Source organism: Sceloporus occidentalis, unplaced genomic scaffold (assembly GCF_023333645.1).
Source record: "Sceloporus occidentalis isolate IW3139 unplaced genomic scaffold, rSceOcc1.0.p SCAF_6, whole genome shotgun sequence".
In the NCBI taxonomy this organism is placed as follows: Eukaryota; Metazoa; Chordata; class Lepidosauria; order Squamata; family Phrynosomatidae; genus Sceloporus; species Sceloporus occidentalis.
Window position 1 is genome coordinate 80,389,306 of NW_028316986.1, and position 25,515 is coordinate 80,414,820.

Here is a 25,515-nt window from a genome sequence, read left to right on the forward strand (position 1 = left end):
TGGGTGATTTGGGAAAGACACACTCTCTCAGCCCCAGAGGATGGCAAAATCAAACCCCTACTGAAGAAATATTGCCAAGAAAACCCCATGATAGGTTCACCTTAGGGTCAAAATAATTAAAAAATGGATAAAAGATTAGCTTCACTGATTTTGCAACTACAGTGGGTCCTTGGTATCCACTGGGATTTGGTTCCAGGGCTCTCAGTGAATAACAAAATCCATGGATGTTCAAGTCCGATTATATAAAGTGGCATAGCAAAATGGTGTCCTTTATATAAAATGGAAAATCAAAGTTTGCTATTTATCTCTGCCATTTATTCCCACATGTCCCACAGCAGGGTGGGGGGGGGGGGGGAGAAATAATCATCACTGATTCTCAGTCACCCATGTAACTTTGACTTTTAAATAAATATGGAAAGCCTAAGATGTGTAAATAAAATTGCTCATTAATAATTATAATTAATCCCACAAATGATTTTTAGTTCTGCCCTTGGTGCCTTTTAAGACAAGAATAACTGATTGACTGTAGTGAATAACTGTATTATATAAAACAAACCTGGCCTGGCAAACTGTTGGTTAGAACCAGCTACATTAGACCAATACAATCAATTGTTGAATGGTGAGACAAAACATAAGTAAATCTAATGGATTCAGTGGATCTATTCTGAAAACTAAAAGAGAATTTACACATAGAATTATGAACATTGAAGACTTAAAATATCACATCCAGAAAGCTTGATCAAGAGCAAATTCTGTCTGGAAAATAAAGGGCTCTTGGATACCTTGGTAAAGAAGATGTAATTCTTTCCAGAGACACAAATTATGCATTCTTTAACCATTCTGGATGTGAAATAAGACCAACTCTTCATTTTTTACTAACAAAAAAGAAATGGTGTAAGGTATTTCCATAATACAACCAAGAGTTGTGTCTTAAAAAGGAAACAGACAAGCATGACACCAACCACTTCCTTTTGCCAACTTCCTTAGTGCAACCAACACAATGTGTGACACAGGAGAAGAACAGGTACTGGCAATATACTCATGTTTCGAGCCTTGTAAGTAGCTGGTGCCTCACTGGGGTCTTATGCTAAATGAAATTTAAAAAAGAAATAATCTGTTCTACTAATATACATGTGGGTAATTGCTGCAGGTTTGGACTTTTTGGACTGGCCAAGTGCTTGAAAATATCACTTTAAAAACCCCACCTCCTTTAAAAAAAAATCAACAACAAAACCCCACCTGCTTTCACCATATGTGCCAACAATAGCAGAAAACACCATGTTTAACTTTTAAAACCTTTATTTCATTCCTTAGTGTTAACAAATTAAACTACCCCCAAATAACCCACAACTCATGCTTAATATATTTTTATTTTATTAAATATTACATTTGTTATTTCTTAAGTTTAAAAAATAAAATCACCTGAAATTTCCTCATAACTATTATAATAACACCTCTTAGTATTAGAAATGTAAAATCATCTTAATTCTTTAAAATTCATTAAATATTACATTTATTATTTAATCAATATGACTTTACTTACTATGATACAAAGCCATTGACCACTATTGTCCTATTGACTACAGTGCATGTAGTGAAATTTCTACAGCAAAACATATGATTTAAAACAAACAAACATGTGATTTATTTCTTCATTGTGTTTTGGACTTTAGTCATGCAGACTGTGTGAACATATGCCTGGTGAAAAGAAACTATAGACAGGTGCATCATTCCAGACTGGAATTCCTTTAGAACCATCTTTCCATTGTTATCTAAGGGGCCATTCAGACTACCTTTTGCACCAAATTGTAACCCGGATTAAAAGTGGGAAGTTCCCACTGGCGCCAGCTTTTACACATCAGGATCAGGGTCTTGCACACCAAATCAAGGGTAAACCCCCCTTAGAGCGGATTTTCCGAAAGTGGACTATTTCCTGTTTCTTTTTGGAAAACCTGTTTCTTCCCTGCTGTCAGCAAATGTGAATTTGGCCCCGAGCATGATCAGGTCAAGTTCAGGGGAGGGATTTAGGTAAGAGGGTGGGCAGTGGGCGGAACTGGCCTCCCCCTCTCACAAGCAGCTTTCTCACTCTCTTTTTTGGGGTAATTTTTATTTTTGACAGATTATGCAAATGTTCGTGCTACAGGTTGATACATATTGATAGAATGTGTATGCTTGTGCTACATTTCCCTTTTGTTTGCTTGCTGTCAGCACGGCACTTTGCAAGTGGCATTTTTAAAAATATATTTTTTGTGTGTGTGTGACAGAGTATGCGAATGCTTGTGCTACATATGTATCCCGTTCACTTTGGCAAATTGATACAATGTGTGAATGCTTGTGCTACATATGTATCCCATTCACTTTGGCAAATTGATACAATGTGTGAATGCTTGTGCTACATATGTGTGGAAAACGGAGGGAAAGCATAGGATGCCAAGGAGGAGAGAAAGAGAGATTGCATTCTGGGATGGCAAACGGAGGGAAAGCAGAGGATGCCAAGGAGGAGAGAAGGAGAGATTGCATTCTGGGATGGCAAACAGAGGGAAAGCAGAGGATGCCAAGGAGGAGAGAAGGAGAGATTGCATTCTGGGATGGCAAACGGAGGGAAAGCAGAGGATGCCAAGGAGGAGAGAAGGAGAGATTGCATTCTGGGATGGCAAACAGAGGGAAAGCAGAGGATGCCAAGGAGGAGAGAAGGAGAGATTGCATTCTGGGATGGCAAACGGAGGGAAAGCAGAGGATGCCAAGGAGGAGAGAAGGAGAGATTGCATTCTGGGATGGCAAACGGAGGGAAAGCAGAGGATGCCAAGGAGGAGAGAAGGAGAGATTACATTCTGGGATGGCAAATGGAAGGAAAGCAGAGGATGCCAAAGGGGGGGGGGGGAATCTGAAATGACCACACAACACATGCACACACACACACAAGTTGACAGAATATGCGAACACTACCACCAGTTTTTTTTAAAAAAGGAGGGGGGAAAGTACCTATTCCGTTGCCCAATGGGTGTAGGACACGTCACCTTTGACGAAAGCTGAAGTGAATTTGCTTGACAACAAAGGAGGCTCCATTTTAAAGGGGTACTGCAAATGTGAACTTCAGAGGGGCAAATTGTATCGATCAAGGTAAGGGTAGTGGGAACTTCTTTCTGGGGAGATTTGGTACTGGCTCAGCGAATCTGGACTGGATCTACCCAGGGCAAATGAGCTAGTGGGAATGGGGCCTAAAGTGTTGTGAAAAATCCAGACGATGACATATCCAAGTGTTGCAGTCAAATGTTTCCGATTTTATTCTTCTTGGATTTATAAAACTGATGTGAGCCACTTTTGATATATTTTTATTTTTGTAATGTTTATGCAATTTCAGCACCACTCTTCCCTCTGCAGGCTGACCAAAGATAATCATAAAGAATAGGGCTGTAACTCCTGGGGGGCAATATGAGGACATACCCCAAATAAGAATTCTTCCTCCCCAAATGACATTATGCGTCAATCTCTAAATTTCTAGCATTACAATAATTCAAAACATAATTGATCACTCTCAAATATAGTTTAGGCATTCCAACAAAGGGGGTAGCAAATGTAAGAGTTCTAAGAATATATGATTTATAGTCTCTGGTGCCACCACAAACTACAACTCTCATAATTCCATTGCACACAGACATGGCAGTTAAAGCAATTTCAAATCGCATTTTTTTTTTCATAGCTTCATCATATGTGTTCTGTAAGGTGAGCCCATCCAAATGTCTGATATGTTTCTGCCAGCTCCTCCTCCTACTTTCAGAAACTTGTTTTCCTTTCCTTTTTTTAGTGCTACACTATTTGCATGCAGATGAAAGAGAGCAAGTGCCTCAGTAATTCTACGTGGGATAGTGATGGTTGGGGACAGTAATGACTTTTCCCCTTTTACCTGTGCCATGGGGAGAGACGATGATTGTAATGGAAGTTATAATTATTGTATTAAGTGCCTCCTAGAATTATGATGACATTTCCTTTGAGCTGATTGGAGATGAGGAATGTCAGAGTAGCAATAAAGGCTTTACTATTGAAAGGGGTCAGTGACAAGTCATACCATGAGGCGCATGGATAGCTGAACTTTGCTGGTGTACATTACAGTAGGGGCATCACTGTGCATGTGTGCGTATGTGCACGTGCAGGCTGCAGCAGGTGTCAGCCTAGGGTTGTGTGTGATACCACTGCTTCCCAAACATTTGCCGTTTGGCAGAAACAGGCTATTGTGTTTGTTTGCATCTCTTTAAAATGCTAAAGAGATGGTGCAAGGCTCAGTGGGAGGAGAAAGGGGAGGCCCCAGATTTTTAAAAAATTATTATTATTATTATTATTATTATTATTATTTCTTTAAAATGTAAAAGATGTGTGTGTGTGTGTGTGTCTATGAAAATATTTTAAAATTTTATTTTAAAACCCCACATTTGACCAAATTTTAACTTTAACCACATGAAACTACGTACGTGTAAATACACTTAGGTTGTGTATATGATCTTGTAATTTAAAGGTGTAGTTTTAATTATGTTAGTTCTTTAATCTCGCAACTATTGCCATTACATTCAGTGATATACGGGAATTACAATTTATGAGTAACAATTGATTAGTATAACAAACATTACTAAGGATTCTGTATGGTATGATGTGAAGGAATTAAATGGAGGGGGTGACATTATGGGTTACCACACCTATTGACACCATTGTATCACAGGATGCTAAAATGTCTTAACAGGATGTTTTAACCCTACTGTACTTTTCCCAATAGCAGATAGCAGTGTGCCCAACACTTCAGTTATACATGCAGGGAAAAACAACAACAAAAGCACACTCTTCAAGAACCCCTTGTTGTTGTTGTTGTTGCTGTTAACTGCCTTCAAGTTGACCCCAACTCATGGAAACCTTGTGGATGAGACATCTCCAACATCCTCTGTCCTCTACCACTCTGCTCAGGTCCTACAGACCTGTGACTTCCCTGATTGAGTCTATCCATCTGGCACACAGTCTTCTTCTTTTTCTACTACCTTCTACCCTTTCTAGCATTACTGTCTATTGGAATGAGTCACGTCTTCTCACGATCTGGCGACAGCCTCAATTTTGTCTTCCAGGGAGATGTCACTCTTGATCTGCTCTAGAGCCCATTTGTTTCTTTTTAGTTGTCCATGGAATCCTCAGCACTCTTCTCCAGCGCCACATCTCAAGTGATTTGATTTTCTTCTTTTCTTCTTTCTTTACTGTGCAACTCTCACATCCCTCCATGGTGATGGGGAATACAGTGGCTTGGTTGAGTCTAACTTTAATGTTCATTTGTATATCTTTGCACTTCAGAATCTTAACTAGTTCTTTCATGGCTGCCCTTCCCATTCCCATTCCACGTCTTCTTCTTTAAACTGTTGCGTGTTTTAGTTAATGTGTTTAAATTATGTTGTTAGTTGTTGGTTTTTGGTTGTTCCCTTCCTCCATGGGGATCCATGAGGAGAAATTATTATTAATAATTTTATTATTATTGACTATATGGCTCAGGTCTACACTATTTGGCAGGCAGTTTTTCCTGGTATGAACCGATCCAGACTCTGAGATCCTCTGGAGAAGCCCTTTTTTCCACCCCAACACCGTCATAAACACGGTTGATGGGGAAGTGAGAGAAGGTCTGCTTGGTGACTGCCCCTAGACTCTGGAACTCCCTGCCCAGGGAGATCAGAACGGCTCCCTCCTTGATGGCCTTCTGCTGACAGGTGAAGAACTACCTGTTCACACAAGCATTTAGGGATTTACTATAAGGACAGGCTGGGATGTTGGACCAGTTTTAAAATTCTTTTTAATGTATTTTTAATGTTTAATTAATTAGTTTTTTATTATACTGTTTTTTAAGGCTTTGAAGCTGCTCTGAGTCCCAGTCCTGGGAAAAGAGCAGGATACAAATAAATAAACAAACAAATAATGTATTAGTATGGGTTTAATACAATAATTACTTAATATAATAATATTGTATTGTTGTTATTATTATTATTATTATTATTATTATTATTATTTCTTGACTGCAGTCTCCTTTCTGGTCAAAGTTTGATCCCAGGTATGGGTTTTTTTGAGCCTCCTTAACACCTGAGTTGATTCAATCCGTGGGGCCTGTAGAAATTCAATTGGTGTATCATCTGTTTCTGGTGATTTCATCTTTCCAGTTTCTCTCATTGCAGCTCCCCCCTCACTTTCCAGAATTTGGGAGAAAGGAGGAGCCCTAGTAGCCCTCCTGGCCATGGAAACCCACTGGGTGACTGGGGCAGGTCACACTCTCTCAGCCTCAGGGGATGGCAATGGCAAACCCACTCAGAAGGAATCCCGCCAAGAAAACGCCAGGATAGTCTGAAAGACTGGAAGGCACAAAACAGCAACATCATGACTTGCAGTATAATTACTTGGCAAGTCACATTCTCTCAGCCTCAGGGGATGGCAATGACAAACTTCCTCTGAAGGAATCTTGCCAAGCAAACTCCATCATAAGTCGGAAACGACTTGAAGGCACACAGAAGCACCAAAAACAACCAAGTAGCCCTCCTCTCTTCTCTTCCCAGCTGAGGCTGGGGAAAGGCTGGCTTTGGCTGCCTTGGCTCAGTGCCGAGTCTCTTCTCTTCTCGGCCAAGACGGTGGGGAGGAGGGAAGAGTCCGCCCTTGGGGAGGAAAAATGGAGGACCTCCTCAGCAGAAAAGGAGCCTGTCTCCTCCTCCTCCTCCTCCTCCTCCTCTCCCGTCGCCACACGCGCATTCTCGCCATCCCCACCACCATCATCCCCCTTGCATAGTAATCGTATATCCAGCCAACTTGGCAGAAGGCTGGCAGCGGGAGGAAAGGGGCTCTGGAGGGGAATGTAAAAGAAAGAGCAGGGAGGGAATCTATGGAAGGAGGGTTTTCTCCTCTCCTTGAGGGCGAAGAGGGGGAGCCTTCCTGCCCACAGCAGGCAGGGACAGTTCCTGGCTCCCTGGGAAAGACCGCCAAGGAAGAGGAATGCGCGGGCTCGCCTCCTCTGGCCCTGAGGGAAGAAGGCCAAAGGCGCCCTCCTCCCCACCGCCATGGAGGACAGGGAGGGAGGGCCTTCCAAGAAAAGGGAGGGACACTCCAAACGCCCCAGAAGTCTAAATGCCTGCTTGAGTCGTGCTCCAAATGGAGGGACAGGACCAAAGGCAATGCTCACCATGGAGGACATTACGGGCAGAAGGCTTAAATATAGGACTTGTCATGGCAGTGGAGGACCTCGGGTTATCCTGGTCCTAAGCATAGAGGAGGACAAGGCACCGTAGAATGAAGGACTTTGAAAAACATATAGAGAGACATGGCCTAACAAAAGCTAAAAGCATTCCTAGAAATGTAAGCCCATGTTTCTTAGTCATGCTAAGGACATTTTGGAATTCCTCCTGGACAGAAGGTTTGGATGTAAGGCAGGTCCGGGCAAAGGAGGACCTCTGGTCCCCCTGGTCGTAACAGCAGAGCAGGGCGAGGCAAAATGGAGGACCTTGAAGGAAAATGCAGGGACACCACCCAATAAAAAGCGCAAAAAGTAAATGCAGGAAGGGCTTTTGGGAATCCCTCCTGGAAAAGAAGGCTGCAATGCAGGCCTGGAGAAAGGGGGGCCTCGGTCCACCTTGGTCCTCACTGCAAAGGAGGGCAAGATGCCACAGAATGGGGGACCTTCAAGAGAAATGGAGGGACGTGGCCAAATAACAGCTCAAAACGCTTAAAGGCAAAAAAAAATAAAAAATGTTATGGCCAAATAACAGCTCAAAACAATTAAAAATGTAAATCCTTGCTCCAGTTGGAGGACCTTTGGGGCTTTCTCCTGGAGAGGAGGTTGGGATGTAGGCTAGGTCCGGGAATAGGAGGACACCTGGCCCGGTGGGAAGGAGCCTGTGGCTTCCTTAGCCCCCTGAGCAGAGCGGCCCTTTTGCCAGCGCTGGAGACAGAAGGAAGGCCCCTGCAAACGCGCAGAAGCCTCCACCCGCAGCCTTCATCCTGGCTGTCTGTTTTGGCCCTCCTCCTCCTGGCTGCGCACTGGCACCTGCTCTGCTTGCTCCCCTCCCTCCGTCCCTCCCTCGTGTTTCTCTTGTGTGCCTCCGAGGCATCCCCGACTTATGGCGACCCTCTCATGGGGTTTCCTTGGCAAGGTTGGTTCAGGGGGACCCCGACTGTCCTCCCCGTCAAGGAGGACAAGGCCCCAAAAATGGAGGACAGTGAAGAAAAATGGAGGGACCAATAAAAGCTTAGAACACTCTGCTCTTTTGTCATGCTCCAAATGGAGGACGTTTAGGAATTCCACCCGGAGAGAGGAGGATGAAATGGAGGGCAGGTCCTGGAAAAGGAGGTCCCTCTGGTCGCCCTGGTCCTCGCCGCCAAGGAGGACAAAATGGAGGGCCTTCAAGGGAAATCATCGTTTGGATGTTATAGGGTTTGCTATATGGCCGCCACGGCTACCCTAGATGGGGACATACTACAACAAACGACAGTACTTGCCCAGAGAGAAACCATACTTGCCCAGAGGGAACCACTGGAGAAGAGTTGCCCATAGAGAATGGCCATTGGGACGTGACCCAATGAAAGCTCAAAACGCTCATAGAGAAAAAAGGGGCATTCTGGCATCCCTCCTGATTAAAATGTAGGACAGGGCCTGGGAAAAGCAGGACGCCTGGCCACGCTGAGGGGGAGGGTTGCCATGGCTTTTCCCTGAGGCTGAGAGAGTGTGACTCGCCCAAGGTCACCCGGTGGGTCTCCTGGGCTTAGTCGGCATCTGAACCAAGACCAGAAACAGCAAAATGCAGGCCTATGACTAACACCTTCACTTTCTTTCTGCTGTTGGCCTGAGGAAGAAGCCAATGTGACTTCTCGGAAGCCTGCGACAGGTAGACCTGCATTTGGTTGGTCCCATAAAAGTATCAAAACAGATGACAGTACTACTTGCCCAAAGGGAATCACTGGAGAATAATCCTTGCCCATACAGAAACATTGCAGAACACTTGCCCAGAGGGAAACATTATGGAATCCTTGCCTTCTGTTTGCCTATGGGCAAGCATTCTCCAGCAGGGCCACTCTCTGGGCGAGTCTGGTTTCCTTCGGGGCAAGTGCTCTCGTTTGTTTTAGAATGTCCTCTCTAGGGATGTTTCCTGGTTTCCAAAGCCTGCGCCATGCTGGCTCTCTCTCCTCCTCCCCCCCCCCTCTCGCAGGAAAGAAGCTGGCTTCGGTGGCTTGGCTTAGCAGAGGGGTTGAGAGGAAAGAGGGAGGAGACGGAGAGAGAAAGAGAGAGAGAGAGAGGTGGAGCTCTGGCTCAGCCCTGGCTGCTGCTGCTGCTGCTTCTGGGTGCAGCAGTGCGCGAGGGGCTTTTGCTCTGGCTGCCCGTGTTTGTGTCTTGTTGCGCGCGAGAGGATGCTGCTGGTGTGGAGGCTCCTGTTGTCGGCAGCAGGGTAACCAGGGAGGCTGCCTCGCAAGCCCTGGGCAAGGAGCAGCAGCAGGAGGAGAAGCCCCAGCAACGGCTGGGAAGGAAGGCTGAGGAGGTACCCTCCGAGAGAGCTGGCTGGTTGGGAAGGAGGCAATTTTTTTGGGGGGGGGGGGCTGCCCTTTCTTAGTCCCCTGGAGAGCCTGCTGCATTGGCGGCATCCCTCTCCTGGCCCCGCTTGCAAGCCTTGGCTGCTGCTGCTGCTCCTTCCCGGCGCGGTCGCTCTCTCGTGTCTGCCTAACGGGGCAGCAGCAGGTACCAAGGACAGCATTGGGCCCTCTCTCTCGCCTGCCCTGGGGCATCTCCCCACATCGAAGGACGGGCTGGCCCTTCCCATGGCCGCCCTCTCGGGCTCGCTTTGCCAGGAATAGAGGAAAAGGAGAGGCTTTAACATGAAACAGTGAAGCCCCACTAGAGTCGGCTTTTCCAACCCCAGGGGGTGGTTTTGTTTTGGTTTCTTGTTTTGGTCTCTGATGGTGGCCAGCTCATGGGAGAAAATAAGCCCCTTGTTGCTGCTCCCCTGTTTCCAGTGTGCTTAAGGGCACGGAGAAGCGGTAGAGATAGGTACTTGCTATTGCTATTTCCAAGAGGCTGGTTTAACCGATTGCTGTGGATTTCATTTCTATGCGAGGAAGGAGCTGGGTTCAAGAGTGGTTGTTTTTTAAGCTTTGGAAATTGGAAATCCCCACCACCACCACCACCACTGAGAATGGCGTAAGCTGGGCCTGAGGGTAGAAAGGGCTCCATGGTTTGGCCAGAGGGCAATAGGTTTATGGCTAAACATCCTCAAGGGGTACTTTAGACATCATCATTATCATCATTCTGTTCCTCCTCCAAGTCTTTTTTGACTTATGGTGGCCATAAGGCTAAACTACATCATGGGATTTTCTTGGCAAGTGTCTTCTGAGGGGGTTTGCTGTTGCTGTCCACTGAGGCTGAGAGGGTGTGACTTGCCCAAGGTCACCCAGTGGGTTTTTATGCTCAAGTGGGGAATTGAATCCTCCAGAGGTGTAGACCAATGCTCAAACCACTACAGGATGGATGACTAAGGAACTTTCAACTGAGCTAAGTTTTAAACGGAACACTTATAAGAAATGGGAAAACAGGGAAATCACGAACAAGGAATTCAAAGAAATAGCAGGCATGTGTAGGGATAAAGTCAGAAAAGCTAAAGTGCAGAATGAACACAGGCTTGCTAGAGAGGTTAAGAACAACAAAAAGGGCTTTTTTGGAGATGTCCGCAGCAAAAGGAAGAAGAAAGAAACGGTAGGGCCACTGTGTGGAGAAGATGGCAAAATGCTAACAGAAGACAGAGAAAAGGCAGAATTACTCAACACCTTCTTTGCCTCAGTCTTCTCAGAAAAGAAAAAGGGTGCTCAACCTGAGGATAATGGAGCAGAGGACAGATTAGGGGAATTTCAGCACACAATAAGGAAAGAGATAGTAGAGGAATATCTGGTTAATCTAAATGAATAAAATCTACAGGACCAGATGAACTCCATCCAAGGGTATTAAAAGAGCTGGCAAATATAATATCGGAGCCATTGGCAATAATCTTTGAGAACTCCTGGAGAACAGGAGAAGTCCCAGCAGACTGGAGGAGGGCAAACGTTGTCCGCATCTTCAAAAAGGGAAAAAAAGAGGATCCCAACAATTATCATCCAGTTAGTCTGACATCAATACCAGGAAAGATTTTAGAGCAGATCGTTAAAAAGAGAGTCTGTGAACATCTAAATGGCAATTCCATAATCACAAAAAGTCAACATGGGTTTCAGAGAAACAAGTCATGCCAGACAAATCTAATCTCTCTTTTTTTGGTGATAACTCTGGCGCTTTATTGACCGCCCAAAAGGGAGGTCTGAAAAGCGTCTTCATTTGCTGTGTGAAGGAGCCTCAGCTGTCAAACTGCTCAGCTCCTCTGTGCAGCAAAAAAAGAAGCTGCAAAATGCAGCTTCTTCTTGCGGCGCGCTAATGACATCGCAATACGTCAATGGCGCACTCGCGACATCATTCGCGCCGGGAGACATGCGGACGCTAAGCGTCTACTACATCAAGATGGCGGCGGCCCTGTAGAACAGGCGCCGCCATTTTGTACGCGCTGAGTGTGTACTAGGGTAAGGGGTGTCCGGAAAGGACGCCCCTTTCTAACCCTAGCATGTGCTCAGCACGTACTAGGGTGCCCGTTTGTAACGGGCCATTACTAGCTTGTTAGATGAAGGGAATGCTGTGGATATAGTATATCTAGATTTCAGTAAGGCCTATGACAGGGTTGCCCATGATATTCTTGCAAACAAGCTAGTGAAATGTGGTCTAGACCAGGGGTAGGCAACCTTTTTGAGCTGGGGGCCGGGTTGCTGTCCCTCAGACAACTGGAGGGCTGAAGCCAAAAAATAAATAATTAAATAATTTTTAGAAATTAATTAAATAAATAAACCGAGACAAATGTAGGACAAAATTTTGAAATGGAGGACACGTTTTTAAAAAAATGGAGGACACGCAAAAAATTGCTGATTTTTTAAAAAATGTTAATATAAATGCATGTTTCGGAGGCTTCTATAGACAATTGCCCTCCTTGCCCGCTGCTTGCCCCCCTTGCCTGCCACTTGCCCCCCCCTGCCTGCCTCCTCCTGATAGGCCAAAGGCCCCACGCCCTCACACGAGAGGCCAAAGTCTCCGGCAGCAATCGGCGGCAGGACTGGGCTGGGGCCGGTCCCAAGGCCTTGCTGGGCTGCATCCAGCCCGCGGGCCACAGGTTGCCTACCCCTGGTCTAGACAATGTAACTGTTACATGGTTTTGTAACTGTTGACTGGCCGAAGCCAAAGGGTGCTCAACAATCACTCCTTTTCATCCTGGAGAGAAGTGACCAGTGGGGTCCCACAGGGCTCTGTCCTGGGCCCAGTGTTATTCAACATCTTCATCAATGACCTGGATGACAGTATTGGGAGCATACTTATCAAATTTGCAGATGACACCAAATTAGGAGGAATCACTAATATCTCAGAGGACAGGATCAAAATTCAGAATGACCTTAATAGATTAGAAAGCTGGGCCAAAGCTAACAAAATGAATTTCAACACAGAGAAATGTAAGGTACTGCACTTAGGGCGGAGAAATGAAATGCACAGATATAGGATGGGGGAGACCTGGCTGAACAAGACTACATGTGGAAGGGATCTGGGAGTCCAAGTAGACCACAAATTGAACATGAGTCAACAGTGTGATGTGGCAGCTAACAAGGCCAATGTGATTTTAGGCTGCATCAATAGAAGTATAGTGTCTACTCTAGATCAAGAGAAGTAATAGTGCCACTGTATTCTGCTCTGGTCAGGCCCCACCTGGAATATTGTGTCCAGTTCTGGGCACCACAATTTAAAAAGGATGTTGAGAAACTGGAGTGTGTCCAAAGGAGGGTGACCAAAATGGTGAAGGGTCTAGAAACTGTGTCCTATGAGGAACGACTTAAGGAGCTGGGGATGTTTAGCCTGGAGAAGAGAAGGTTAAGAGGTGATATGATAGCCCTGTTTAAATATTTGAAGGGATGTCATATTGAGGAGGGAGCAAGCTTGTTTTCTGCTGCTCCAGAGACTAGGACCCAGAGCAATGGATGCAAGCTCCCGGAAAAGAGATTCCACCTCAACATTAGGAGGAACTTCCTGACAGTAAGGGCTTTTCGACAGTGGAACAAACTCCCTCGGAGTGTAGTAGAATCTCCCTCCTTGGAGGTCTTTAAACAGTCTGGATGGCCATCTGTCGGGGATGCTTTGATTTAGATTTCCTGCATGGCAGGGGGTTGGACTGGATGGTCCTTGTGGTCTCTTCCAACTCCATGATTCTATGATCTTTCAATGGTTATTTTATTTATTTATTTACTTTAGTAAAGTAAATAAATAAAATAACCATGGAAAGATCATACTTAGTAAAGTAAATAAAGCAAGTAAATAAGGGTTACCCATTTGTAAATACTGATAGTTTGCAGTCAGCTCATGCAATTGAAGGCAAGGCAACTTTTGCCAATGGGGGAAAAATACTCAACTTTTTACCATTTGCCTGTTTAGTCTTGTGAGTTTATTTATTTATTTTCTTGTCTGGAGAATAATTATTGCTGAGTACATACAAGTGAATAGCAACAAAGAGTCTCAGTGGACTAACCTAGTAGTGTTCCTGGGAACTAAACAGTCCCTTTAAATACAATGGTGTAATGAAATGCCGTCCCCTGTAAAAAAAACAACAAAATCAAGGTTTAGCTTTTAAAATTTATGTAATTGTTGAACATTTTAAAGCTGCGAATACTTGAATCCATGGATATGGAGGGCTGACTGTAATTAAGTTTGAAAATGCCACAATTTCTCAAGGAGCATAGGATGCTGCCCCAAGGAAAAATTGTTATCCATCATGACTGTAGTCTCAGTGATTTGCCATTCCTTGTGAAACATTTTGTGGACTGGTGCTTTTTAAAAAAGAAAGAAACCCAGCTTCTCCACAGGTCCATTCTAGATGCTGATATTCTTTTGTGCAGTTGAACGAAACACTTGTAACCAGACTTGCACCCATAGCACATTGTATTGATGCCAAGGAACTGACAGGCTTTCTCTTTGTCTTGGTATTTGTCCCAGTATATGTAACCATAGGGCTGTGTATGCATACCGTGTACTGTATAGATGGCTTGATTTAATGGTAAAATTTGTAAATGAGGAGGTATGGCCGTATTTTACCATACCATCAAACTAACCTAGCTGGGGACTAAAGTCCAATGAAGTTACCCTAGCCAGTTGCATCTGATTAATGGCACTTTGTAGTTTAACTTTTGCTTGGACAGGGGATATGACTGTGGTTTTGAACTAATATGTCTTGAATGTGATGCTCTGTTACACAATATGATAGAGTTGTTTGAGAGGTGATGGCAGCCTACTCATTGTTGTGTGTTTACCTGATCGTGCAGTCCTATCCTTACTTTTTATCGTTACTTTTTATAAACTATTATTTGTTTATACTCTCCAATCTGCCTGTACATGAACCTATGGTATAAAACTAAGTTATGTTTTCAATTGGAATTTTGTAATTTTGCTGGCCAAATGGCTGTAAAAAAAATAAACTGTGTACTTAGATTGATGTTGTGTTGTGGTTAATTGCTGTCAAGTCAGCTTTGACTTATGGTGACCCTAGGAATGAGCTTCCTGAGACCCTGTTATTAACAACCCTATTAAAATCTTGCAAACTGAGGCTAGCTGTGGCTTCCTTGATTGAGTCTATCCACCTGCAATGTGCTCTTCCTCTTTTCTACTGCCTTCAAGCTTACCAAGCGTTTTTGCCTTTTCTAATGAGTCATGTCATTTCATGGGATTTCCAAAGTAGTATACTCAGTTTAATTATTTTGGCTTCTAGGGACATTTCAGGCTTGATTTATTCTGAGACCCATCTATTTTGGCAGTCCACGATATCTGTAGAATTCTTGTCCAGCACCATATTTCTAACGGTTGTTCAGATTCTTAGTGATTAAAATTAAACAACAATAGACACTACAATAATTTCTAAATCATGAATTATTCCCTTTATTTCTAATAGAACAGGTGTATCTCAGCACTTGGGTCTGTTGAATACCTTCAAAATAAAGTGTGCCATATATTACTGCTGTTGTTAGCTGCTTTTCTCAATTCAAGGTGACCCTGTGAAAGAGACATCTCCAAGCCTGCTACCTCCCTGCTCAAGGCATGCGGGATCAGGCCCAAGCCCATGGTCTCCCTGTTTGAGTCTATCCATCTGGCATGCAGTTTTAATCTCTTTCTACTTCTCTCCACCTTCCTCAGCATCTTTGTCTTTTCTAATATGCCTTTTCTTCTCATTATGTGGCCAAAATATGACAGCCCTAGTTTAGTCATCTTGGCTTCCTGGAAGAGTTCCAGCTTGAGCTGTTCTAGGACCCATTTGTTTGTCTTTTTAGCTGTCCATGGTAACCTCAGCACTCTTCTCCAGCACCTCATTTCAAATGAATTAATTTTCTTCCTATTCGCTTTATTCACTGTCCAGCTTTCACAGTCATACATGGTAATAGAGAATACAATGGCTTGAACAATTCTAACTTTAGTGTTCAGGTGTATATCTTTAGGATTTTGTCTAGTTCTTTCATAACTGCCCTTCCCATTCCTAATCTTCTTCTGATTTCTTGATTTCTTGACTGCAGTCTCTGTTCTGATCAATGTTTGATCCAAGGTATGGGAAATCTTTAACTATTTCAATTTCCTTGTTATCTAGTTTGAATTTATGTAAATTCTCTGTGGTCACTTCCTTTCCTGAATCCTTGTTTTCTTTAAGTTTAACATTGGACCTGCCTTTTCACTTTCTTCTTTGACTTTCTTTAGTGATTGTTCCAAGTCTGTGATGTTTTCTGCTAGTGGCATGGTGTCATCTGCATATCCTAGGTTGTTGATATTCCTTCCTCCAATCTTCATTCTTTCTGTGTCCAAGCCTGCTCTTCTTATGATATTTTCTGCAGGCAAGTTGAACAGATAGGGTGAAAGAATGCAGCCTTGTCTGATCCTTTTGCCAATTGGGAACCATTCAGTTTCTCCATGTTCTGTTCTGAGTACAGATTTCTCATCAAGGCTATGAGATGTAGTGGCACTCCCATTTCTTTAAGAGCATTCTATTACTTTCCATGATCTATGCAATTAAAGGCCTTGCTATAGTCTATAAACCACATGCTAATTTTCTTCTGGAATTTTTTGGCTCAATCCATTAGCCATTGTATATTTCTGATGTGGTTCCTAGTACCTCTTTCTTTCTTTTGAATTTTGGTTGCATGGAAAATTCATGCTGTGGACTTATAATTGCTGCAGTATTATGTGTCTCCTATTTTGTGGATGGGGATGTATATTGATCATTTCTAATCTGTTGGCCACTGTTTTGTTTTCCACATTTGTTGGCATGTTTTGGTTAGCACTGGAATTGATTCTGTTAATGTGATTTGTAGCAGTTCAGTTGGGACTTCATCTGTTCCTGCTGAATTATTGTTTCCAATTTCTCTGAGTGCTTTCCAAAATTTGGGGTTCATCTTCATATGGATCTTCTTTCCGTGTGTCATTCATTTTTTCATCTCTTTTATAGAGCTCTTCTATGTATTGCTTCTATTGGTTTTTTTTATTTCAACTTGATTGTTTAGTATGTTCCTCTAATGATCATGGACCATTCCCACTCTTGCTTTGAATTTCCTTTTGAGTTTGCAGATTTTGTGAAAGGCACAGATAGTGCCTTTCCACATTCATCCTTGATTATGTCCCTGGCTTCTGTCCATAGCTCTTCTGGTTCCCAGTCAGTTATGCTTACTAAAGCAAATCTGTTTCTTATGTTGTCTGTAAATTCTGTTGAGATGTTCACCGGGTCATATTTTAGTATGGTGACTTTTTTTCTTTCTTCTTCAGCTTTACTCTAATCTTTGATATGAGTAGCTCATGATCTGTGCTGCAGTCAGTGCCTGGTCTAATTTTGGCCACAAGAATGGAACTCCTCCATTTTCTGCTTCCAGTTATTTAGTCTATTTGATTTTTTCTGTTGGCCATCTGGTGATGTCCATGCATATAGTCTCCTCTCTGGTTGTATGGAGAATGTATTTGCAATGAATAGATTGTTGGCCTCACAAAATTTCATCAGTCACTCTCCTGCTTCATTTCTAGTTCCTAGTCCAAATCGTCCCACAGTTTTTGAGACTTCTTTGCTTCCTACGTTAGCATTCCAGTCACCTATTATTACCAAGCAATCCTGTTTTGGTGTGTTGTCAATTTTTTCTTGGACTGCATCACATAATCTCTCAATTTCTTCTTCTTCTGCCTCTGTGGTTGGTGCATATACTTGAATTATAGTAATATTTATAGGTTTTCCCTGAAGTCTTATTGAAATGATTCAGACTGATTTTGCATTTTATGCTTTGACTGCTTTTGCTACATTTCTCCTGATTATGGCCACCCCATTTTTTTTGTTTCTTTTCATTTTCTGAGTAGAACACTATATAGTTATCTGAGCCAAAATGACCCATTTCTGTCCACTTTAGCTTACGTACCCCTGATATTGCTATGTTTATGTGTTCCACTTCATTTTTTACTATGTCTAGTTTCCCTTGATTCATGCTTCACACATTCCATGTTCCTACAATATGTGCTGCTTTGAATGTTCAGTACAGGGCTGCTTTGAAGGTTATTTAATTTGTTGGATGTGTCTGCTGGTTGGATTCCTGCCTTTTTGTGTTCCTCTGTGCCTTTGTTTAGTTCTCTGTTTGTGATTATCCCTGAGGTTCCTTTTTTTTTGCTCTCTATTTGTGTCCTAGTCCTGCCATTGTTCCATTTTGGGCTGTCTCATTATAGGGTTTTCTTGGTAAGAGGTTTCTGCAAGGAGGTTCACCATTGTCTTCTTCTGCACAGTGCTGGCAGTGATGGCGAACCTATGGCACGTGTGCCAGAGGTGGCACTTAGAGCCCTCTCTATCGGCACACATGCTATTGCCCTAGAACAGAGTTTGCCAGAGTTTCTTACTAGAAGGCCAGAGGGACGTGGCACTTTGCAATAAATAAGTGGAGTTTGGGTTGCATTTTGGGCACTCAGTCTGTAAAAGGTTCTCCATCACTGAGCTATGGTGTCACTGCTGTTCTTGCTGTGAATTTCTCCATCAGCGTTGCCCACCACTTCTGCTGTGGCCCAGTAGTTGTTTATTCCTATATTCCATGTCCCCCCTTAATTCTGGATTTTGGGCTTGTGCTACTGGCTGCTAGGTACACCCTCGTTACTTGGCAGAAAACCTGACCCCTTATCCATGTGGTCATGGGTACACAGGGGAAGAAGCAAACAAACAAACAAACAAACAAAAAAACCACCACTTAAGCCTTAAAATTACATTCCTACTGAATTCAACAGGAAAGCTGCTAAATAAGACTATTTGAAAAACTGTATCTCCCCATAAGAGCCTATCCATGGTCTAAGATCTTCAGAGGAAGACTGTATCTCAGTCTCGCCACTGCCCCAGGCGTGTTGGGTGAGGACACAGGACAAAGCCTTCTTGGTGGCCAATTCCATGTTGTAGAACTCCCTTTCCTAGGAAGTCCAGTTGGCCCCCTCCCTGCTGTCTTTCCGCTGACATGTAGACTTTTTTTTTTTTAATTTAAGAGGACATTTGGTAGCAACAGAGTTTTTAATAGGGACTAGTGCAGTGTTTTGTTAAATGCTGTCTTAACTTATATTTTGAAATCAAAGTTATTTTTGCTGTTTTTTAATTTTTACATTAAATTAATTAAAAAAATGTATTGCAATTTTTAAGGTGCTGTACACTATCTTGGGTTCTGAAGTGTGAGAAAGCCAGTATATAAAGTAAAATAAAATAATTAAGAAGGAAGATAAATAGGAAACAGTTTCAATTGAATTTTGTTTCTAAGAAAGCATGTGTAGTAGGATCAGACTGCTTCATTGAAATGATATATGATCTAACTGAAATGGAGGATTTAGCTATACATTTTATTTTCTTTCTTTACTGATGGAGCCTTTATTCATTACTATATATACTATATATAGTATATATATGATTAAAAAATTGAAGCAGCATCATTTTATGATACAGACACATACTTTTTTTCCTTAAAGGCTAAGTACAGTAGCTTTTTTTTTTTTTAGCATGGATTGTTGAAGATGAAAAGGAGAAATAAGCGACCTAATATTCTCAGACTTTTTTGAACTCAGGCTCCCTCCCACTCCCTTTTCTGGAGTGTCCCTCACTGCCACTAATGATCTGGTTTGTGGATGAATACTCAGAGTTACTTGCATATAGCTAGAGGCATATAGGATGCTTGATCAGAAGGGTCATCTCACTCATGCATTACAGTAGGAAGACATCCTTTACCTCTGTGCTATCCTTTTAAAGAGAGATTAAAAAAAACAAATTAGCAGTTCTCTATAAAATCCTCTCTTTCCAGAAAAACATTATGACAGTGCAAAGTAATTGTGCTGATCCCATTAAAGCTGTTGTGAATCATCCCTAGGATCACTCCATTTATAAAAAAATATCTAGGTTGCATCAAGGTTCTTCCCTGAAATACTCACATTGTTTCCGATATCCTGATAAATCCCCCTCAAGAGGGAGCCTACCCTGCAGTCTGAGGACCAGCTGATTTCACTCACAATATCATAACAAGAATATTTACAGAAACTCGTTTTTCCTCCCATCTTTATCATTTTTTATAAGGTTCGGTATGGCTCCCAGGTGCCATATGCTTTTTATTTAGTGACTGACAAACCCACTGTTTCATACCTATTATGCAACAGGATGGACATTGATTAAAGATGAATTACAATGAATGAAGCAGAAGAGATTTTTTAAAAAACAAAACAAAATAAAACTCTTATGTCCAGATTTCCTGCTTGAGTAAATTGACTCAGTGCCAATAAATTTAATGAAGCCAGTGTGAATTACATAAGTTGATGACATATACCCTAGAGTCCAGGAAAAGAAAATGTTTTCTTTCTTTTTGAGAGATAGTGTCTGTGTGTATGTGGGAGAGAAAACAATAATTGTTCATGACAGTTATACCTCAGGATACAAAATGCAGCCATACAAGAAATAACAACACTTTTATGTTACTTTATTAGTATTAGAAATCCTGCCAAGGCAATGATTTTAGTATATTTGTGTTCTAAGCATTTCACTCCCCTTTAATAAAAATAGATAGTTAGTAGGAAGATCACTTTGGCCCAATACAGATGGGCAGAAAGGAGTGCCAAGAACCCGCCCCTTTTTGCCCCACATGGAGGCTGAAGCAACCAAACACCCAGAAACCCTAAAAAGAACCCGCTCCTGGTGCCCTCGCGCACAGCGATGACATCCGCGTGCCACCGTGCCATTTGGAGGCAGCACCATGCATACACCATCATGGTTTCCCATGACATTCTTGCAAACAAGCTTGTAAAATGTGGGCTAGACAAAGGAACTGTTAAATGGATCTGTAATTGGTTGACCGGCCGAACCCAAAGGGTGCTCAACAATGGCTCCTTTTCATCCTGGAGAGAAGTGACCAGTGGGGTCCCACAGGGCTCTGTCCTGGGCCCAGTGCTATTCAACATCTTTATCAATGACCTGGATGACAGAATTGGGAGCATACTTATCAAATTTGCAGATGACACCAAATTAGGAGGAATAGCTAATACCCCAGAGGACAGGATCAAGATTCAAAATGACCTGAATAGACTAGAAAGCTGGGCCAAAGCTAACAAAATGAAATTCAACACAGAGAAATGTAAGGTATTGCACTTAGGGCGGAAAAATAAAATGCACAGATATAGGATGGGTGACACCTGGCTGAATGAAAGTACATGTGAAAGAGATCTAGGAGTCCAAGTAGACCACAAGTTGAACATGAGTGAACAGTGTGATGCGGCAGCTAAACAGGCCAATGCTATTTTAGGCTGCATCAATAGAAGTATAGTGTCTAGATCAAGAGAAGTAATAGTGCCACTGTATTCTGCTCTGGTCAGGCCCCACCTAGAATATTGTGTCCAGTTCTGGGCACCACAATTCAGAAAGAACATTGAGAAACTGGAGCGTGTCCAAAGGAGGGCGACAAAAATGGTGAAGGGTCTGGAAACCATGCCCTATGAGGAACGACTCAGGGAGCTGGGGATGTTTAGCCTGGAGAAAAGAAGGTTAAGAGGTGATATGATAGCCCTGTTTAAATATTTGAAAGGATGTCATATTGAAGAGGGAGCAAGCTTGTTCTCTGCTGCTCCAGAGAACAGGACCCGGAACAATGGATGCAAGCTACAGGAAAAGAGATTCCACCTGAACATTAGGAGGAACTTCCTGACAGTAAGGGCTGTTCGACAGTGGAATGCACTCCCTCGGAGGGTGATAGAGTCTCCTTCCTTGGAGGTCTTTAAACAGAGGCTGGATGGCCATCTGTCGGGGATGCTTTGAATTGGATTTCCTGCATGGCAGGGGGTTGGACTGGATGGCCCTAGTGGTCTCTTCCAACTCTATGATTCTATGATTCTATGGCAGCCCACATGTGAATGGGGGTGAGTCATGATGGTGCCGGGGGTACGCAGTAGGGCTTGGGAGTGTGCGAATGCTCAGCATTCCCAAGCCCTAAAATCGGCTGCATGACAGTGCTTTTTGCCCGTCTGTATCAGGCCTGTATTTCTTTAGGGCTGCAGACCTAGTCACATTTACTTGAGACTAAGCCCCACTGAGAGCTAGCATGGCATAGTGGTTTGAGTGTTGGACTCATCTCTGGGGACCAAGGGTTCAATGCCTAGCTTGGCCATTAAACCCACTCAGTGACCTTGGGTAAGTCACATGCCCAGCCTCAGGGTAAGGCAATGACAAATGTCCTCTGAATAAATCGTACCCAGAAAAGCCCATTGAAAGGATTGCCTTAGGGTTGTCGTAAGTCAGAAACAACTTGAAGGCACATGACAACAAAAGCTGCAGTGAGCTCAGACATAGCACTTATGTCTGAATAAATGAGCATAGGGGCCTACATACTGTAAAGGCACCAGATCCCATCTGATCTTGGAAGTTAAGCATGGTCAGCCCTGATTAGTACTTGGATGAAAGACAGCCAAGGAATACCAGGTTCTGTAGGCTATATTTCAGAGGAAGGAACTGGCAAAAACACCTCTGAGTATTCCTTGCCTATGAAAACCCTATCAAATTTATATGGTTGCCATAAGTCAACAGTTGACTTGAAGGCACATAATAAATAAATAAATAATAACATTTTTATTTCCATCCCGCTTTTTGCCAGGCAATCAAAGCGGCATACAATAGGTTAAAATACATCCATATATACATAATACTCCCCTTAAAACAAGATTAAACAATGTAAGATTAAAAACTACACATTAAAACCGACTAAACTAAATAAAAATAATCATGAGCAGAGTTTACTGAATGGGAAGTCTTATTTGTGGCCGAGCATTTTATTCCGGGAAGGCTTGCCGGAAGAGATCCGTCTTAATGGCCTTTTTAAAGCTCTCTAGATTGGTGATTTGATGGATCTCGTCCGGCAGGCCATTCCATAAGTTGGGAGCAGCTGCAGAGAATGTCCTCTGGGAGGTTGCTGTCAACCTGCTCTTTAAGGGCTTTAATAAATTCCTCCCAGAGGACCTGAGTGTACGGGGCGAATTATATGGAAGCAGGCGATCCCTTAGATAGGTTGGGCCCAAGCCATGTAGGGCTTTAAAGGTGATAACCAACACCTTGTACTGTGCCCGGAAACTGATAGGCAGCCAGTGGAGTGACTCAATATTGGTGTTATATGGTCACTCCTTGCTGTTCCTATGACCAACCTGGCTGCCGTATTCTGTACCAACTGGAGTTTCCGGACTAGGCACAAGGGTAGCCCCATGTAGAGCGCATTGCAAAAATCGAGTGTTGAGGTTACCAGTGCATGTACTACAGTTTTGAGGTCACCCTGTTCCAGGAAAGGGCACACTTGGCGTATCAGCTGAAGCTGATAACAGGTGCTCTTGACCGTCGCATTCACCTGATTCCTCATCTGAAGCGACGGGTCAAGAAGCACCCCCAGACTGCGAACACAGTCCTTTGAGGGGAGCGTGAGCCCCTCTAGGACTGGAGGTTGCAGCTCAATCCCTGGTTTGGGGGCCCCTACCGTAAGTACCTCCGTTTTGTCTGGATTCAACTTGAGCTTGTTTTCCCTCATCCAATCCATTACTGCCTGAAGACACTGGTTGAGGAGAGAGATGCCATACACACATGAACATGTGCAGGATCACATTGCATATATGACTTTTCCCCAGGCAGGGTTTCTGACATGGGGCTAAAAGGGCACTCTCCCCCACCTCACTGCCACAACATGTAGAATTGCATTGTGGCACTCGACCCTCAGAACACCCCCTTTGTGGCCATGGCCAAGCAGACCCGGAATGCATCCGCTCACCCCCTGGCCTTCCGAGTCCTGCGTGGCCATGGCTGCATGGACCTGGAACGCAGCCATTCCCCTCTCCCTCTGGGGTGTCACCCAGTGTAGTCCGCACCACCTTACACACACATCCAGTGACACCACTGATATAGTCTATTTCTCATCTCTTTAGAAGAGCAGATGCCACAATAAACCAGTTACTATCCTACAACACTTTTGCTGTGTCACAACACTTTTGCTGTTGCTATTATAGGCTAATATAAATTGTTATTTTTCTGGGAATTTGCTTTTATGCTTTTGTTACATGTTGGTAATGTGGAGAAAAATTACAGGTAAATATTCTTGCATGAAGGCTGATGGCTGTCAGCAGCACTGGCAAATAAACAAAGCTCCTAAAATTATGCATGAGAATAAGCAGAGAGTTTATGTGCCTTGATTTTTAAATAAATATTTGCATTCCTTTGGTTTTATATCAAGGTGCAAGGTGGTGTCCAATCAGTGTGGTGCCAAAGCTAATGTTGCTGGATTAGGGTTGCCTATCCATTATTCTAAGAAATGTTGGCTATATGGGAGTCAGAAAGCTTGTCCCTTATGTAGATTAAGTGATATGACCAACATTTTTGAATGATGAGGCAGAGTTGCAAGAACCATAGAAATTACTCAATGCCAGTGCTTCTGTCTTAAAACTAGTGGATGTTTATCCCCTGAGCACCCCAGCAACCAATCAAAGGGGGAGGGAGAGAAGGAGAGTCTTTCCTTGGCATGTGTATAGAAATTGCTTGGCTACGTCCTGTTGCTCTTGGTACACAGGAGTAGGTAACTGAGCAGCTGAGAAAGGAGAGGCAGTTGATGACATAGCAACAAGTAAGTCATAGTTTCCCTTTCAGCTTGTGGCTAGGTGCATATCTTAATAAAAGTGTGGTGGTAGGGAGGGGAGTGTGAGAGAGGGGATGAGTGTGTGTTTGTGTATCTGTGTGTGAAATAGAGTTTGTCTTTACAGAGTAATATTTCTTTTCAACTAACAATGAAATGATGTACATATTTACTCAGACATAAGCCCCAATGGGTTCAGTGGGATGTATGGGACTGTAACTTAAGTGAGAAACCCTGAAAGGCTGTTGGAAATGCATGTTTCCTTGTGATAATAATTATTGTCCCCAATTATATGTAATTTAGCTAATTTCATTCAGTTTATCTCCTGATTGTACATTATTTTCCCCATTTCCACTTTAATCCTGACAACAGTCATATGAACTAGGTTAAACTGAGAGGTTGCAGTTGGATCATTGTGAGCACATGAACTTTATAAAGAAACTGTAATTTGAATCTGACAGTGCCATCATGTGAATCTATCAAATCTTATTGAATGGCTCTTTTGGAAGGATGAGAGACTGAGAGGAGATGGACTGGGACAAACAGGAGCAGGGTGAGGAGAGTTATGGGCTGGAAAGGGGTTTAAAACCTAGCTGGTTCTTTTGGAAGGACAAAAGATTTAGAGGAGGAGGAGGAAGGGGAGAAGTCAAGGTAGCTAAACAGCAGCTACAAGCAGCAGCTATCTTCAAATAATCAATTTTTCAAATGTGGAAGGTTGACTATAATTGATTCCAGTCTAGTTTGCCTCCACTAATTCTTCTTTCTTGAACATCGGTACAAGTTGTATTATCAATACATAGTACTTTACAACTTTGTGCAGCATTTTATAACACCTAGAGGATATATTTTATGTATATATATTTCACCCTAGCCCCACCTAGGAAGTGCCAGGAAGGGGACAGTTTCTTTAAAGTTTGGCAGTATGCACTGTAATTGTTTCTCTGCAGTCAGGGCAGATGAAGAGAGGTGGAGTGCTTAAAACAATTTCCCTTAGTCTTGTAACTTTCAGATATGTTAGACTCACCATCCTCAGGCAGCAATCTTGGGACACCAAGTTGAGAGAAGCTGCCCTAAGACCACACACTTTTATGTGAAATAATGATTATGTACAGGAAACATACCATGTTCTGTTACACTGACTCTAAAGACCTGTGCACAGAACCAGATGATCTTGAGTATTTGCCAATATTGCCAACAAGCCTCAAAGATATTCCCCGGAATGTTTTACCAAAATCCAAACCCCACAAAATTCCCCAATAT

At 43.0% G+C, this 25,515-nt stretch overlaps 1 protein-coding gene across 1 annotated transcript in view; it reads left to right on the forward strand.

Annotated features, from left to right (window-relative positions):
* Nucleotides 1–9,488: 9,488 nt before the first annotated feature.
* SYNE1 (spectrin repeat containing nuclear envelope protein 1) overlaps nucleotides 9,489–25,515 on the forward strand; it is a 437,342-nt gene continuing 421,315 nt past the window's right edge. Inside the window, exon 1 of the mRNA XM_089530176.1 lies at nucleotides 9,489–9,530. The gene's annotated coding sequence lies outside the window, so the exon portion shown is untranslated. The remainder of the gene's footprint in view (nucleotides 9,531–25,515) is intronic.